Source organism: Molossus molossus, unplaced genomic scaffold (assembly GCF_014108415.1).
Source record: "Molossus molossus isolate mMolMol1 unplaced genomic scaffold, mMolMol1.p scaffold_m16_p_2, whole genome shotgun sequence".
Taxonomy (NCBI): Eukaryota; Metazoa; Chordata; class Mammalia; order Chiroptera; family Molossidae; genus Molossus; species Molossus molossus.
In genome coordinates, this window is record NW_023425355.1 from 83,755,726 (window position 1) to 83,775,859 (window position 20,134).

The following is a 20,134-nucleotide window of genomic DNA, read 5'->3' on the forward strand; positions in this document are numbered from 1 at the left end:
CCTGTGTGACCCAGCTGTGCACAAGAAAGGCGTAGAGCCAGGTGTCCAAAGGGACTGTGCGATTTAGTTACCTGTGGGACCAGTGGGGTGCTGAGGCACAAGAGAGGTGTGGGAGACCCAGCTGTGCACAAGATAAGCATAGAGCCAGGTACCCAAAGGGACTGTGTAATCCAGCTGCCCATAGTATGGGCAGGGAGTGCGGATCCAACAGGGCCTGAGCTATACAGCTACAGGTGGCACCAGCTACCAGCTGGGAATACAGCTCCAGAGGGGCCCACAAGATCCAGCACCAGCACCTACCAGGACACACCAATACCAGCCCCCAGTAGTCAATCCTTCAGGATCCACAGCAGGCAAGAGGCAACACGCAACAATACAGTCTGGGAGAAACAGTAGCCTTATTTGATATATATTGAGCTGCATACAAGTCCAAACATCCCTCAGCATGTATAGAGCTACCAGATGGCTAAAATGGGGATACAAAAAAACACCCAAAAGAAAAAAAAAAAAAAGAGGAATTACCTCAGCATGTAAAGAGCTACCAGATGGCTAAAATGAGGATACAAAAAAAGAAAAAAAGAAAAAATCACACCCCAAAGGAAAAAAAAAAAAGAGGAATCACCAGAAAAGGAACTACAGAAAAGGGAAGACAGCAACTTGTCACATAAAAAATTCAAAGCAAAGATTTTAAGGGTGCTCAAACAATTTGGTGAGAACTACAAGCAACTTTATAAGAATTATAAGGAGCTCACTGGGAACTACTTCAGCTTGAAAAAAGAGGTAGAAGCTGCACATAAAGAGGTAGAAGCTATGTATAAAAATCAAGAGGAAATAAAGAAGGCATAGCTGTAATGAAAAATAACTTAGGAGGGTTTAATAGTAGATTAGAAGAAGCTGAAGACAGAATCAGTGACTTAGAAGACAAGGTAGAGAAAAACACTCAAATAGAGCAGCAAATAGAAAAATAAAAAATAAAAACCAGGAGGAAATTTTAAGGGAGCTGTAGGACAATACAAAACATAACAACATTCGCATTATAGGGATACTGCAAAGAGAAGAATCAGAGAAAGGAATAGAGAACCTGTTTGAAGAAATCATGACAGAAAACTTTCCTAATCTACTGAAGGAAAAAGTCACACAAGTCCAGGAAACACAGAGAGTCCCAAGCAAGATGAATCCCAATAAACCCACAAGACATATCCTTACAAGACATATCATAATAAAAATGATAAAGACAAAGTAAGAATCTTAAAGAAAGCAAAAGAGACAGAAAGTTACCTACAAGGGAACTTTCATTAGAATATCAGCTGATTTCTCAATAGAAACAATGCAGGTTAGAAGGGAGTGGTATGACGTGTACAAAGTAATGCAAGGCAAGGGTCTGAATCCAAGACTACTCTATCCAACAAGGCTATCATTCAACATTGAAGGAAAAATAAAGAACTTCACGTATATAAAAAAAAAAAAAGCTACAGAAATTTGCCACCACCAAACCAGCACTGCAAAAAATGCTGAAGGGACTGTTGTAAGAAAAAGAAGAAACAGAGAGAGTGAGGGAGGGAGGGAGAGAGAGAGAAGAGAGAGAGAGAGAGAGAGAGAGAGAGAGAAGTACAGGCACAAAATTAAAATGACAACTAATAACTATCTATCAATAATTACCTTAAATGTAAATGGCATACATGCTTTAGTCAAAAGACATAGGGTAGCTGATTGGATAAGAAAACACGACCCATATATATGCTGTCTACAAGAGACCCACCTGACAACAAAAGACTCACACGAAATAAAATTGAAAGGATAAAAAAAATTTCCAAGCAAATGGAAATGAAGAAAAAGCTGCTGTAGCAATAGTCATATCTGAAAAGATAGACTTCAAAACAAAGGTCATAATAAGAGATAGAAACGGTCACTACATAATATTAAAAGGAACAACCCAACAAGAGGGTATAATGCTGGTAAACATATACACACCAAATACAGGAGTACCAATATATATTTAAAAACTTCTGGGGGACTTTAAGTGGGAGATCAATAGGAACATGATCATAGTGGGTGATTTTAAAAGGACACTGACACCACTGGATAGATCTTCTAGACAAAAAACTTACCAAGGAGATAGAGTCCTTACAAGACAAACTAGATCAGTTGGACTTAATTGATATTTACAGAACATTTCAGCCCCAAAGCTACAGAATATACATTCTTCTCAAGTGTGCATGGGTCATTCTGAAAGATAGACCACGTGTTAGGATCCAAAGCAAGTCTCTACAAATTCAAGAACATTGAAATCATATCAAGCATATTCTCAAATTGCAGTGGCATAAAACTAGAACACAATTACAATAAAAACACAAAAAAACATTCAAACACTTGGAGGCTAAATACCATGTTATTAAACAACAAATTAGTTATTAACGAGATCAAGGAAGAAATTAAAAACTTCCTGGAAACCAATGAAAACAAACACACAACAACACAGTCTATGGGACACAGTGAAAGCAGTCTTGAGAGGGAAGTTCATAGCACTACAAGCCTACCTCAAGAAACAAGAAAAATTTCTAATTGACTTTCTAACCCTACAACTTAAAGAATTAGAAAGTAAACAAAAAGAAAAAAAAAAAAAAAAAACAGACCTGGTAAGAGGAAGGAAATAGTAAAGTTCAGAGCAGAAATAAACGACATAGAGACTAAAAAAAAAATTTCAAAAGATCAGTGAAACAAAAAGCTGGTTCTTTGAAAAGATAAATAATATTGATGGACATATAGCCAGACTCACTAAGAAACAAAAAGAGAGAAACCAAATAAACAAAATTAGGAATGAAAGATGAGAAGTAACAACTGACACCACAGAAACACAGGAGATCATCCAAACATACTATGAACACTTATACGCCAACAAATTGGACAATCTAGGAGAAATGAAAATATTTCTAGAAACACACAGCCTCCCAAAATTGAACCAGGAAGAGATAGAAAACTAGAACAGACCAATAACAACAAAATAAATTGAGGATGTAATCAAGAAACTCTCAGCAAACCAAAGCCCAGTCCCAGAGGTCTTCATGGGGGAGTTTTACAAAACATTCCAAGAAGATCTAATACACATTCTCCTCAAACTATTCCAAAAAAATCCAAAAATATGGGACACTTCTAAACTTATTTTATGAGGCCAGCATAATCCTAATTCCAAAACCAGATTAAGACACTACAAAGAAAGAAAACTACAGGTCAATGTCCCTTATGAACACAGATGCCAAAATCCTTAACAAAATATTAGAAAATCAAATCCAGGAATGCATCAAAGAAATTATTCATCAAGACAAAGTGGGTTTCATCCCAGGCATGCCAGGATGGTACAATATTCACAAATAAATAAATGTGATACACCACATAAACAAAAGAAAATATAAAAACCATATGATCATATCAATAGATACTGAAAAAGCATTCGAGAAAACCCAGCACTCATTTTTGATAAAAACAATCAGCAATGAGGGAATAGAGGGATCATATCTCAACATAATGAAGGCCATATATGAAAAATCTACTGCCAACATCATACTCAAAGGTCAAAAACTAAAAGTATTCCCCTTAAGAAGAGAAACAAGACAGGAATGCCCACTTTCGCCACTCTTCTGTAACATTGTACCGGAACACTTAGCCATAGCAATGAGACATGAAGAAAAAAATAAAGGGAATCCAAATTGTAAAGGAGAAAGTGAAACTGTCATTATTTGAAGATGACATGACATTATACAGAGAAAACCCTAAAGACTTCATCAAAAATCTACTAGACTTAATAAATGAATTTGGCAAAGTAGCAGGAAACAAAATTAACATCAAGAAATCGACGGCATGCTTATACACCAATGAAGAAATCACAGCAAGAGAAACTAAAAAGACAATCACATTTAATATCATAGCCAAAAATAAAGATACTTAGGAATAAACTTAACCAAAGAAATAAAGGACCTCTTCACAGAAAACTACAAGTCATTGAAAAAAGAAATAGAGGAAGATATAAAAAAATAGAAGCACACACCTTGTTCGTGGATTGGAAGAATTAATATCATTAAGATGTCCATACTACCCAAAGCAATCTATAGATTCAATGCAATCCCCATCAAAATACCAACGGAATACTACACAGAACTAAAACAAACACTCCAAGAGTTTATATCTGACCAAAAAAGACCCCAAATAGCCACAGTAATCTTGTAAAAGAAAAACAAAGTAGGAGGGATCACACTACCAGATATCAGATTATACTACAAAGCCACTGTAATCAAAACAGACTGGTACTGGCACAAGAATAGGCACATAGATCAATAGAACAGAACAGAGAACACAGAAATGAACCCAAGAAATAAGCTCAGTTAATATTTGACAAACTTGCCAAAAGCTTACAGTGGAGTAAGGACAGCCTCTTTAATAAATGGTGTTTGGAAAATTGGACAACTACATGCAAATAAATGAAGCTAGAACACCAACTTACACCATACACGAGAATAAACTCAAAATGGATAAAAGACGTAAATTTAACTCGTGGGTTCATAAGCATTTTAGAAGAAAATGTAGGCAACAAAATCTCAGGCATTATACATGGAAGAATTTTCACTGATACAACACCTAAGGCTACAGAAACAAAGGAAAACTGAACACATGAGATGACATCAAACTTAAAACCTTCTGCACAGCAAAAGACACAACCATCAAAACAGAAAGGAATCCCATTATATGGGAGAACATAATTGCCAATGATGCATCAGATAAAGGGATAATTTCCAAAATATATAGAGTACTCATACAATTCAACAAAAGGAAGACAAAGAACCCAATTAAAAAACGGGCAAAGGACCTAAACAGACACTTCTCCAAAAAAAACCAACAACAAAAAAAAACCATACAAATGGCCCAGAGACATATGAAGAAATGCTCAATATCACTAATCATCAGAAAGATGCAAATTAAAACAACTATGAGGTATCACCTCACACCTGTCAGAATGGCCACCATCAACAAATCATCAAACAACAAGTGTTGGTGAGGGTGTGGAGAAAAGGGGACTCTAGTACACTACTGGTGGGAATGCAGATTGGTGCAGAGGATGGGGTCTAGGTGGGAAAAAGGAGAAACATTTGTAACAAAAATAAATTCATAAAAATTGTAGGAAAAAACATCAAAGATATCAAATAAAATAGGATATTAGTAAGTGTGTCTGGTGTTTTAATAGACAACCTATGCTGTTAAAAATTTATTTTATAACTGGTGAGTGTTGCTTTGGCAAAAAAAAAAATGATCAAAACCATAGTGAAAGCACTATGGTGTTACCTCAAAAAGTTAAAAATTTAACTGCAATTTGACCCAGTCGTCCCACTTCTATGAATATACCCTAAGAAACTTGAGACACCAATCAGAAAGAATATATGTACTCCTATGTTCATAGCAGCACTATTTACAATTGCTAAGATCTGGAAACAACCCAAATGTCCATCAGTAGATGAGTGGATTAAAAAGTTGTGGTACATGTACACAGTGGAATACTATGCAGCTGTAAGAAAGAAAGATCTCTTATCCTTTGAGATGGCATAGAAGGATCTGGAGAGTATTATGGTAAACAAAACAAGCCAAGCAGAGAAAGGCAAATATCACATGATCTCACTTATTTTTGGAATATAATGAACTAAACACACTCCTGTACAAAATTAACCCAGAGACATGGAGGTGTGGTACAGACTAACAAGCCATAGAGGAGGGTTTTTTTGTGGGGGAAGAGATAAACCACAGAATTTGCATGTATACATTGACCAATGAACATAGACAACAAACCTGGGTATGGGGCAGGGGGAAGGGGAGGAGGGTGGCAATGGGGAAAAAAATTAAAAAACATATGTAACAAAAACAAATTAATACATAAAATTTTTGAAAAAAAAAAAAAAACCTGTGGTACATATACACAGTGGAATACTATGCAGCTGTAAGAAATAAAGATCTCTTATCTTTTGAGACAACATGGAGGGATCGCGAGAGTATTATGCTAAGTGAAATAAGCAAACCAGGGAAGAACAAATACCATATGATCTCACTTATTTGTGGAATGTAATGAACAGGGAGATCTGATGAACAAAGTGGACCCAGAGATATAGAAAGGAGTATGGTTCAGACTGACAAACCTCAAAGTAGGGAGGCAGGGTGGATGGATGAGATGAACCAAAGAACTTATATGCATGTATGCGTAACAAATGGACATAGATAACAATGCTAGTGGGGTGGAGGGGGCGAGATGGGGAGGATGGGGTCTAGGTGGGAAAAAGGAGAACCATTTGTAACAAAAATAAATTCACAAAAATTGTGGGGAAAAAATCAAAGATATCAAATAAAACAGGACATTATTAAGTGTGTCTGGTGTTTTAATAGAGAACCTATGTTGTTAAAAATTTATTTTACAACTGGTGAGTGTTTCTTTGGCAAAGAAAAAAAAATGATCAAAACCATAAGTAACCAAGGAAATGCACTAAATGAGTGCTATATTCCTGCTTCCCACCATAAAGTAATAATGCCACATGGCATTCTTGTCTCCTTTGTTATCTACTCAGAAATCTCAACTGTCAGCCTTGCCTGTGTGGCTCAGTGGATTGAGTGTTGCCCCATGGACTGAGAGGTTCCAGTTCATTCCTGTCAGGACACATGCCTGGATTGTGCGCTCAATCCCCAGTGGTGGGCGTGCAAGAGACAACTAATAAATGTCTCTGTCACATCAATGTTTCTATCCCTCTCTCTGTTCTTCTCTCTCTAAAAAATTAATAAAAACATATTTTTAAAAATGGGACCTTAATGGTATCCCAGAAACTTTTCTTCAGCGCAGAATTTTGACACATGATAAAACATGGATGAACCTTAAGAACCTTATGCTAAGCAAAATGAGCCAATAAGAAGGCAAATACTGTATAATTCCACTTATACAAGGTTCCTAGAGTAGTCAAAATCATAAAGACAGAAAGTAGAATAGTGGTTACCAGGGATTGGGTGGCGAGAGGGCAAGGACATAGGTATTGTTTGATAGGTACAGTTTCAGTTTTGCAAGATGGAAAGGGTTCTGTAATGATGGTGGTGACGGTAGCACAACATTGTGAATGTACTTGATGTAAAAAAAAAATAGACACTTAAAAATAGTTATGGTGGTAAATATTATGTATATTTTACTACAATTAATTTTTTATCTTTATTGATTTTAGAGAGAGGAAGGGAGAAGGAGAGAGACACAGAAACATCTATGAGAAAAAACATCGATTGGCAGCCTCCTTCATGCCCCCCACTGGGGATTGGGCCCACAACCTGGGCATGTGCTCTGAGCCGAAATCAAACCAGCGACCTTTTGGTGCATGGATAGACACTCAACTACTGAGCCACACCGTCTGGGAAATTTACCACAATTCTAAAAATAAAATTAAACTGAACACTGTAGCACCCAAAAGACTTGTAATCATTATATGCATTTTCTTGATTCCTTCACAGTCTTTTTAAGGTGCTGTGAATTTTAAAGAACATCCCCTAAACTCCTCAGTAACAAGTATTCCCTCATTGTCACTTCTAGAGTTCTCCTTGTACAATGAGTTCTTCCCAGGAGGATAATCATTAATATTGAGCCTATTAGAGCCCTCTCAAGTTAGACTATTTGCAATTAGCATCCACCTTATAATTACATATTCTCCCAGATTAGGGACCTTCTTTGCTGAGAGGCTGGGACACTAATGAATGTTGGTGGTGGTTTCCCAACATAAGGACCAGTGTGATTCTGAGTCATCTGTTATTTGATTGCTTAATGGAATTCAATGGATGACACCTAACCTTTGGAAATAATTGTTCTTAAGCTTTATTTCTATCTATAGAAAGCATTAGTCATTGTTCCCAATTTGGTGAGACAGCCCCTTGAAATTTTGCCTTAAAAAACAGTCAATTTCAACCACCAACTTACACCATACAAAAGAATAAACTCAAAATGAATAAAACACTTAAATGTAACTTGCGAATCCATAAAAATCCTAAAAGAAAATGTAGGTAGCAATATTTCAGACATCACATGCAGCAGAATTTTCATTGATACAATGCCTAAGGCAAGAGAAACAAAGGACAAAATTAATACATGGGACTACATCAAACTAAAAAGCTTCTGCACAGCAAAAGGCACAAGCATCAAAATGGAAAGGAAACCCACTATATAGGAGAGCATAATTGCCAATGATACACCAGATAAGGGGTTAATTTCCAAAATATATAGAGTACTCATACAACTCAACAAAAGGAAGACAAAGAACCCAATTAAAAAAGTGGGCAAAGAACCTCAATAGACACCTCTCCAAACAGGACATACAAATGGCCAAGAGACATATGAAAAAATTCTCAACATCTGTAATCATCAGAGAGATGCAAATTAAAGTGACTATGAGGTATCATCTCACACCTGCCAGAATGGCTGCTATCAGCAAATCATCGAACATTAAGTGCTGGTGAGGGTGTGGAGAAAAGGGAACTCTAGTACGCTGCTGGTGGGAATTCAGACTGGTGCAGCCACTATGGAAAACAATATGGTATTACCTCAAAAAATTAAAAATTGAACTGCCATTTGACCCAGTGATCCCACTTCTAGGAATATGACATAAGAAGCCTGAAACACCAATCAGAAAGAATATATGCACCCCTATGTTCATAGCAGCACTATTTACAATTGCTAAGATCTGGAAACAGCCCAAGTGTCCATCAATAAATGAGTGGATAAGAAAGCTGTGGTGCATATACACAATGGAATACTATGCAGCTGTAAGAAAGAGAGATCTCTTATCCTTTGAGATGACACAGAGGAACCTGGAGAGTATTATGCTAAGTGAAATAAGCCAGTCAGAGAAAGACAAGTATCACATGATCTCACTTATTTGTGGACTATAATGAACAAAATAGGCTGATGAACAAAATAGACCCAGAGACATATAAGGAAGGTTCAAACTTACAAACCTCAGAGGTGGAAGAAGAAGGAGGGAAGAGATAAACCAAAAAAACTTATGCATATAAGCATAACCAATGGACATAGACAACAATGCTGGGGGTGGGGTGTGGGGCAGAAATGAGAGGAGGGTATCAATGGAGGAAAAAGGAAAAACATCTGTAACAAAATTAAATTAATTTAAAAACAAGTCAATTTGCCTGCATTCTGTTTTAACCCTCTGGGTCATGCACAGATGACTGCCTTGATACTGGATCTGTCCACTGCTGAGCTGTCATGGCACATGGGGAAAAGCCAGTTCCACTCAAGTATTTGAAAGGGTTACAGAAGCTGGGTACCTGGAGAGTCCTCATTTATCAGCCCTGTCATTCAATTATTTTCTATTTATTCAGGTCTATATGCATTTCTTGAATTTTTATGGAAAAAAATTCATTAGCACCTAAGGATATAAGTTTTTCTAATCTAAGTAATGAGATTTGCATTGAAACCTAACTGGGAAAGCAAGAAAAATTAACATAAAGAGTATAGAACTAATTAATTCCTGGTCTGACACTATTAAGGATTGTTTTAGATTAGACATAGCAATATGGGAGGTCTCTGTTTTTTAAGAATAAAAGAAGCCTACACACCAATATGCATTTTAAACAAACATGACAGAATGAGGGCATTATAATTTAGATACTTTGAGCATAGTTGGAATGATAGTTAGTAGATTTGAAAAATGGCTTGAAGATCTCACAGTGAATGTCACATGGAAAAAACAATAAGGAGCACCTGGCTTATGGAACTAAATGTGAAGCCACAGCAATATAACCACACCCAAAAAAGACTTATAATTTTTTCTCCTAAGAGTTTGCTCCTCATTCCTACAAATAAGGAAGCCTTTTGAATTTCAGTTGGCCAGGATGGTGGGTAATGATTATTATAAAACTGCTGCCTCCACTATTTTTGAGACACTTTGTAATTTTAAATAAGAAAAATAGAATGTTATAGCTTTGTTTCAATGACAAATAAGAGTTCTGAATGTTTGGACTGAAGCTAAGCAGGGTGTCTTGTATTATGTTCATGAAAGTGATGACCCTATATAAATGTTGGTTTTAATTTAGACACAAGAGAGACCAGATATTTTAGTGCCAAGTCCAGTCACTTAGAGAAGTGTTACTCTTTCATGTTGGTAGGGATATTGTTTAAAATATTAAAACAATATGGTGGTTTTCAAACTGATCTGAAGGAAAATGCATGGCTTTGCAAAGAACCAGATATCTCCTTGAGGCAGCTTTGTGTTACAACTCAGTCACTTACAGGAACTAACCTGGCACTGAGAGCTTTGCACATCTAGATGCCAGCATCCTTCTCTCTACACAGTCAGTGTAGTCCAGCAGTTATTTGGAAATCAAATCTCATATACAAAGTCTATAAAATCACATCACTGTTTGCCATAAAAAATTACAAATTATATTTAAAAAATTTGGCAAAGAAGGGCTAGGATAGTGTCAACTCTGCACCCCATATATTTCAGGGTTATCAAAGCAGTCATGAGTCTTCAGCGCTCTTCTCAATTAAATGAACCCTTGTTTTCTACTCACAGAACCAGACCTTTTCAGCTTCCCCCACTAACACATACTCTTTCTTATATTTTATTCTGGATTTTTAAAATAATGTTCAACGAAGTCACAAAAATGTTGGACATGGAATTATACATTGCAACATAGAGCAAGATTCTCATTTTCAGATGGCAACATGTATGTTAGATGACATTATTTGCCTCAGGCTGTATAACTACTTAGCAGCCAAATCTATTTTCACTATAACATGATTAATCAAGCTGTTCAAAAGCATTACTGTGTAACACAGTCAACCCCTCAAAATCACCTCTGAAGAGAGTTTTCTAATGGAAGATATATTTACAAGGTTTTAAAGAAGATCTTACTATATATTGTATGTATGTGTTTATTTTAATTTTAAAATAATAGTAATATATAACCTTATTGCAAAAATTTTAAACAATACAGAAACATTTAAAGTAAATCCTTGATTCATACCCCTAAATTAAACCACTTACTTAAAACTATTTGGTCTGATGTTTCTATAGGTTAGTATGTATAGACCTAAATTTTGAGTATATATTTAAAATTTTATTTATTTTGTTAAAGAAATTATTTTAAAACTATATAATACAAAAAAAAAAGAGGGCTTCAAATTTACAAATACAATGCCCATGAAAAAAATTTTCAAATCTGGAATGTTAAGTTAAAAATCAATTATAATATACTTGTATGTGTGTGTTTGATATACTTTTAATTAGACAAGATAGAAAGGTTGAGGGTTTTAGTTATGTTTTTGTTTATTTGTTTGCTTTTAAAGATTATTAAGTAATATACATTTGTTTTGAAAGATAGAAAATGCAGATTATCAATAATGGAATAAAATTACTCCTACTACCACAGCCCACAGATAGTATCATCTTTTGGATGCCTCTATCTATATGTCTCTATGTATGTGTTTTTGTAAAGCCATAAATACATGCAGTGAGGCATTAAAGTTAATTACTTTCAAAGCCAATACTAAGGATCTTTGTTAGAAAAGGAACTATATTTGATTAGGTAAATGCCATGGTAAGCACTTGGGAAAGAAAAGATTAGGTCCAATGGATGTGATTGGAGGAAGGCAATGAAATAAAGTAACTAAACTGTTCTGAAGAAAAAAAGAAAGAACAGGGATTTAATGAGAGAGAGAATGGGAGAAAGTGAATGAGAGAGAGAGAGAGAGAGAGGTAATTGGAATTTGAGCAGCCTGGTAAGAGGATGGTACCTGCGAAGAAAGATGGCTGTAAAGCATATCCTGAGATACGGTAGAAGATAAATTTAAAGAACAAAGGTGTCAAATAGCTAACCCTGCATTCACTCAAGTCATTAGTAGTACACCCATGAATGTCTTAAGATAGAATATAAACTCATGGGAGTCAGGACTTCTTTAAACATAATAAACTGAGTTTCAATAACAGTACTTGTTGAATGCATAAAGAAATTGTTTGGGTGAATAAAGAAATAAGTCTGAGTTTGGACCAGAGGAGGTGAAGCACAAGAGTTAAAAGAGGTAAGAATCACAGTGAGCATAAGAACATAAATTGTCAGCAATTCACAGAAATACTGGGAAAGATACTAGACTTCTTACAGAACATGAGGTGGTAGATTAAGAAATTTTCTGCAAACATCAAAAACAATTCAAAGGATCAATGACACACAGAGCTGGTTTTTTGAAAAGATAAACAATATTGATGGACCCTTAGCTAGACACACCAAGAAACAAAGAGAGAGAACCCAAATACACAAAATCAGAAATGAAAGAGGAGAAGTAACAACCAACACCACAGAAATACAACAGATCATTAACAACTACTATAAACAACTATATGGCAACAAATTCGACAATCTAAGCAAAATGGACAAATTTCTAGAAACACACAGACTCCCAAAACTGGACCCAGAAGAGATAGAAAACTTGAGCAGACCAATAACAACTAAGAAAATTGAAGAGGTAATCAAGACTCTCCCAGCAAACAAAAGCCCAGGCCCAGATGGCTACACGGGGGAGTTTTACCGAACATTCAAAAAAGAACTAACACCCATTCTCCTCAAACTATTTCAAAAAATTCAAGAAGAAGGAAGACTTCCAAACACGTTCTATGAGGCCAGCATAATTCTAATTCCAAAACGAGAAAAAGACACTACAAAGAAAGAAAACTACAGGCCAATATCCCTGATGAACATAGACGCCAAAATCCTGGAGAAAATATTAGCAAATCGGATCCAGAAATACATCAAAAAAATTATTCACCATGACCAAGTGGGATTCATTCCAGGGATGCAAGGCTGGTACGATATTCGCAAATCAATAAATGTGATACACCACATAAACAAAATGAAGAATAAAAACCACATGATCATATCAATAGATGCTGAAAAAGCATTCGACAAAATCCAGCATCCATTTCTGATAAAAACACTCAGCAATGTGGGAATAGAGGGATCATATCTTGACATAATAAAGGCCACATATGAAAGACCTACAGCCAACATCATACTCAATGGACAGAAACTAAAAACATTTCCATTAAGAACAGGAACAAGACAGGGATGTCCACTTTCGCCACTCTTATTTAACATTGTACTGGAAGTCTTAGCCACAGCAATCAGACATGAAGAAAAAATAAAAGGGATCCAAATTGGAAAGGAGGAAGAAAAACTGTCATTCTTTGCAGATGACATGATATTATACATAGAAAACCCTAAAGACTCCATCAAAAATCTACTAGACTTAATAAACGAATTTGGCAAAGTAGCAGGATACAAAATTAACATCAAGAAATTGACCGCATTCTTGTACACCAATGATGAACTCACAGAAAGAGAAACTGAAAAAAAAATCCCATTTACCATCGCACCAAAAAAATTAGGATACCTAGGAATAAACTTAACCAAAAAAGTAAAGGACCTATTTGCAGAAAACTACAGGTCATTGAAAAAAGAAATAGAGGAAGATATAAAAAAAGTGGAAGCACATACCCTGTTAATGGATTAGAAGAATTAACATCATTAAAATGTCCATACTACCCAAAGCAATCTACAGATGCAATGAAATCCCCATCAAAATACCAACGACTTATTTCATAGAACTAGAACCAATACTTCAAAAGTTCATATGGAACCAAAAAAGACCCCGAATAGCCACAGCAATCTTGAAAAAGAAGAACAAAGTAGGTGGGATCACAATACCAGATACAGTGATACCTCGGTTCTCGAACGCCTCGGTTTTCGACCAAATCGGTATTCGACCAGGAGATTCGAGAAATTTTGTCTCGGAATCCGAACAAATATTTGGAACTCGAACTTCCGAGATGAGCCGAGTTGAGCCGAATGGCGTTCATTCGGCCCAGCGCGCCTTCCTTGCGTCATCAGCGTGAGTGCAGAGAGAGAGTCACGCTTTCCTATTGGTTTCATTGCTTCGGTTCTCGAACAATTCGGTTCTCGACCGTCCTCCTGGAACGAATTATGTTCGAGAACCGAGGTATCACTGTATCAGGTTATACTACAGAGTGACGGTAACCACAACAGCCTAGTACTGGCACAAGGACAGGCATATAGACCAGTGGAACAGAACTAAAAACTCAGAAATGGACCCAAAGCAATACGCTCAATTAATATTTGACAAGGGTGGCAAGAGCATACAGTGGAGTATGGACAGCCTCTTTAATAAAAGGTGTTGGGAAAATTGGACAGCTACAGGAAGAAAAATGAAACTAGACCATCAACTTACACCATACACAAAAATAAACTCGAAATGGATAAAAGACTTAAATGTGACCCATGAATCCATAAAAATTCTAGAAGAAAATTTAGGCAACAAAATTTTGGACATCATACGGAGCCGAATTTTCACTGATACATCACCTAAGGCAACAGAAACAAAGGAAAAAATGAACACATGGAACTACATCAAACTAAAAAGCTTCTGCACAGCAAAAGAAACAATCATCAAAATAGAAAGGCAACCCACTGTATGGGAGAACATCATTGCCAATGATGTATCAGATACGGGGTTAATTTCCAATATATATAGAGTGCTCATACAACTCATCAAAAGGAAGACCAAGAACCCAATTAAAAAAATGGGCAGAGGAGCTGAATAGACACCTCTCCAAACAGGACATACAAATGGCCAAGAGACATATGAAGAAATGCTCAACATCACTAATCATCAGAGAGATGCAAATTAAAACAACAATGAGGTATCACCTCACACCTGTCAGAATGGCCGTCATGAACAAATCATCAAACAACAAGTGTTGGCGAGGGTGTGGAGAAAAGGGGACTCTAGCACACTGCTGGTGGGAACGCAGACTGGTGCAGCCGCTGTGGAAAACAATATGTTGTTACCTCAAAAAAAAATTAAAAATTGAACTTCCATTTGACCCAGTGATCCCACTTCTAGGAATATACCCTAAGAAGCCTGAAACACCAATCAGAAAGAATATATGTACCCCTATGTTCATAGCAGCAATATTTACAATAGCTAAGATCTGGAAACAGCCCAAGTGTCCATCAGTAGATGAATGGATAAAAAAGTTGTGGTACATATACACAACGGAGTACTATGCAGCGGTAAGAAAGAAAGATCTCTTATCCTTTGAGACGACATGGAGGGACCTGGAAAGTATTATCCTAAGTGAAATAAGCCATGCAGAAAAAGACAAATACCACATGATCTCACTTATATATGTAATATAATGAACATAACAGTCTGAGGAATACAGTAGACCCAGAAACATGGAAGTAGGGCACAGACTGACATCCCTCAGAAGAGGGAGTGGGGGTGGTGGGGAGAGATAAACCACAGAACTTATATGCATGTATGCATGATCAATGCACTTGGACAACTAAGCCGGGGACTGGGGTGGGGAGGGGGGTCCCAATGGGGTAAAAAAGGTAAAATGTCTGTAACAAAAAAATAAATAATTAATTTTAAAAAATAGCATAGCTGTTCATAATTGAAATGACTGTTCTTTAAAAATATAATATGTACTATATAATGCTATTTCAGAACCTTTCCACTAAGAGTAAACTGGGTAGAGATTTCAAGTTGTAAATGAAATAAAGAAGAGTTAATAAATAAATAAAAAAAGCAATTTTCTTCAAACATCAATTTTTGTTCATTTGAATGGCCTCATATAACATGGATATAAATAAGTTAGTTAACCTTTTATTATTTTTTAAATTTTCACTATGAAGTACAACGTTTCACTAAACATTCTTGCTAGACAAAATGCTTACATAAATATAAAAAAATAGGAAAAGTCTGTATCATTGCTGAAAAAACCCAGGAACTCATCAACAGGCAAGAAATAGGACTTTTTGACAGGTGTAGTATGGATAGGAAAAGTTCAAGGGAATGGCACATGAATGAAAACTCAGTTGAAGAGTTAAGATGTAAGTGGGTGAAATCCTTCAGCAGAACCTCCCCAAGTCCCCACATTCAGTTTGGAAATTCAGGTAATCTCCTGGACCATGGGGCAGTGATGGAGAATGGACAGTACACTACACAGCTAAGTGGCAGGTCAGGGTGCTTCCCTAGCCTACTTTCTTCCCCTGGCATGAGTGATGTGTTAAGGAGAGAGAGAAAAGTGATATAATAAGCTCAGAAAGATCAATAATGACAATTTGAGAAGCAGGAAAGTCCTCAAACTAACCTCATGCCACCATCACAAATAGAGAAAGAAACTGCTGGGCCCAGCAGTGTCCACAAGAATCCTCTCCATGTTTACTTATAACCAGCAAGATCATCAATATATAAAAATAAAACTATGAAAGTGTGTAATTCCACATTTCTTGTCAGAAATAAATTATTTGTACAGAAACCCATCCCAAATGGCAGAGCTTAATAGAGGCCACTTTGTTAAGATGTGAAAACAGAACTTTCCAGACATTTAAAATGAGTTGGTCATCCCAAAGAAAGGGGCCAGTTCAGTGATTTTCAACTGGTATGTGCAAGAGTTTTAAACATGCAATATCTGACTGTTTGGTCAAAGACGCTGACCTCTTTTCCTTTAGATTATCAAGTAAAACATGATAACAGCCAATACAACAATAGCTGTCAAGTGTAAATGAATCAAAAGTATACCTATTTTTTTTGTCAGAGCAGCAAAAACTATATTTTTTTGTGTGCCTAAAAATTTTAGTAATTAGTTTATGTGTGTCATGAAATGAAAACAATTGAAAATTGCTGGCTTAGTCCAAGCAATAAGGGCAGCTTTCTCCCAGTGAAAGAGATTTATTCCATGAAACTGGAGAAAACACTAGAAAAAAATATGTTTTTATTCTCCAAGAGTTTTGAGAGGACAGCTCATAAGTGAAGAAAAAGCAATATAAAATAAGGCAAGACTGCTTTCAGATAAAAACACAATTACAGAATTTAAAAAAAAATACTATGGAGGCGGTGAATAGTAGATAGATTATTGCAGAAAACCAAATCTGTAAAGTAGAAGAATTTAGAAAATTCTCCCAGAACCAAAAAAAATGAGTTAGAGATAAACATGATATGCAAAATATAAATGCCATGGAATTATTAAATATGTGGGATCAGAATTCTTGGAGGAGAAAAAGGAGCAGATGAAAAAGAAGCAATAGAGAAATAATAAATAAAAAATTCTCTAAGCTTAGGCTAATTAAGTTTTAGCTAGTTAAATCTTCTGATTGGGGGGAAAATGCAGAGTGTTCATTCATGCTGCTGAAAGGAATACATAGTGCAGCCAGTCTTTTTCTTTTGACATTTGCCAAATAGCAAAGAGGAAATCAGCATTTTTCCCTTGGGCAAAGAGACAGGAAGCTGAAAATATCAGCTGGCACTCCAAAGACAAGTATAGTGATTCCTTGGATGAGGTGTAAGGAGGAAGATAAAGAAAGATCTGAAAGTACGATGAAAGCCTGAATGGAACTTGCTGGTTTCCTGCCAAAGATCAATGTGTCTGAGGATCACCATTCACCTCCAGGCAGACTACTTGAATTGTGAGCTCCTCCTATGAAGTAAACAGTTGCACAGATGCCTTCTTGGCCAAACCAAAGCAACAAAGTGACTGTCACAGAAGTTCTTACTATATAAATATAAAACAATGTATGGATATAGATACATACATATACTATCTATATATACACACATATATGATAATCATAAGTGATGAGCCACACCCTCCCATAAAAATACTTAATTTATATCACATGCCTTTGTGTGTTATATACTATTAGTTGTGTCATACATCTAAATTTCAATTTAATTTAATTCAGCACATATTAACTGTATACTTACTATATGCCAAATGTATATGAATTCTGCCTTTTATACTCTTTTCCATGAAAAAAATCAATGACTGATGTCAGGAGAGTATAGAGTCTCATCAAATGACAGTGCAAAATCAGATCAGTTGACCCTGCTACTTCAGGGTTACATATTAGTGCCCATTCCTATGAAAGATATTTCAATAGTTATGAAAGGGGCAGGAGAGAATAATAGAATAGAGAACTAAGTGTAGTAGCATACTAGCCATAGTTATAAGAAATGTTAATCATCCTTCACAATGTTAATCATGATTGCTTTGTTCTGATTAAAGAAAAGTCCATTCTGACCTGGCTGGGAGTGCTGTCTATTCTCCTAATCTGAGGAAAAGGGGGACTACTTGACATAATGGAAAGATTAACGTGATTATTGGAACACTGGACTATTGCAACACTGGACTCATGACTGTGACTCACTGGAGAACAGCTCCTACAGCCCCTAGCCCACATTCCTTTCCCCTTTGCCTGAAACCTTTTATAATACCCCCTGGCCAACATTTCTTTCTACTTTCCTGTAAACAATTTACCCCCCGCCCCTTTTTTTTCTTTTTGCCCAACTGCCTTTTCTCAAATAATCATTGTTTCTCTACCCTTTAAAAGAAGCTGGAAGTGAGAGTGGGGAGAGCAGATTTTATGGGATGACCCACTGCTCTCCCATACTGCTGGCAATATTGGAATAAATGCTCATGTATGATTCAAACTTGTCTCTGCTTAATTGACTCAGGTAGTGACAGGTGGCCCAGACCCATTCGTTATCTTGTTCAGTTACTCTTGATCTTCCCTCATGAAAATTATGAAAATAATAATTTTGCAGAAAATCAAACATACACGTCAGATGTCCATGTAAGATCTTCTCTCACTTTAAGAACAGGCTAAGACTAATTTGAACCCTCTTTCAACATCCGGTTGAAGTTCAAGATTTCCCCACGAATTTTATAAATTTTTTTAGCATTATGGGTCTGGGAGGCAGTGAGGGTGTCTCAAATTCCCATGGCGCACAAAGGTTCCCAGCTCCTACTTTATTTGACCAATTGATGCTTTATTTCACTCACCTAGGGAGACCTTTACTGCTCACACACAATGACAAGTCACATGGGAAACTTAGCCTTTTCCGACAAAAAGTGAAAACAAAAACAAACAAACAAACAAAAAAAAGTCACAAAAAGTTTTCTGCAGCAACTCTATTTCAATAGGAAGTCATGGAGAAAGGTTTGATATTCCAGGTCTGGCCTCTTCCTAAGAATTCATGGATCATCTTAAACTACTTCTCCCTGTGGAAGAGGAAATGAGAAGGCCAGAGGGTGACAGAACTAGGCATCTCCCGTTAATCCAAATCCCACTGTTTGGGAATGAGAAAGAGGAGTTTCCATTCACAAGCCAAAGAAGGTGGTTTCATTGATTTCCATTAAAAACAGCTTAATTTCACAGATAATTTTCATGTCTATTTTAACACAATGTCTAACATCTGAAATTGTCAGTTTTTTCTTTTGTAGGTCTTTTCTCATGATAAGTGACCAAGAACTTGATTTGGGCGTCTTACAGAAAAATTCTCTTGGCTTTTTATTAGACCTGGAGCCCATGAATTGTATATTTTTGGGGTAGAAATGGACATCTCCATTTTATTTTTTTTTTCTTTTTAATTTCATTTTTGTTACAGAAGGTTCTCCTTTATTACCCCATTGACACCCTCCTTCTCATCTCCCACGCCCTGTCCCTGGCTTTGTTGTCCATGTCCATTGGTTATGCATAGATGCTTATAAGTTTTGTGGTTTATATCTTCCCTCCCCCAACCACACCCTCTTCTCAGGGTTGTCAGTCTGTACCCTACCTCCATGTTTCTGGGTCTACCCTATACCTCAGACTGTTATATTCAGTATATTCCACAAATAAGTGAGATCATATGATACTTGTCTTTCTCTGACTTGTTTCGCTTAGGATAATACATTCCAGGTCTCTCCAAGTCGTCTCAAAGGATAAGAGATCTTTCTTTCTTACCGCTGCATAGTACTCCATTGTGTATATGTACCATCGCTTTTTTATCCATTCATCTACTGATAGGCACTTGGGCTAATTCCAGATCTTAGCTATTGTAAATAGTGCTGCTATGAAGATGGGGGTACATATATTTTTTCTGATTGGTGTTTCAGGCTTCTTAGGGTATATTCCTAGAAGTGGGATCACTGGGTCAAATGGCAGTTCAAATTTTAATTTCTTGAGATGATACCATATTGTTTTCCATAGTGGCTGCATT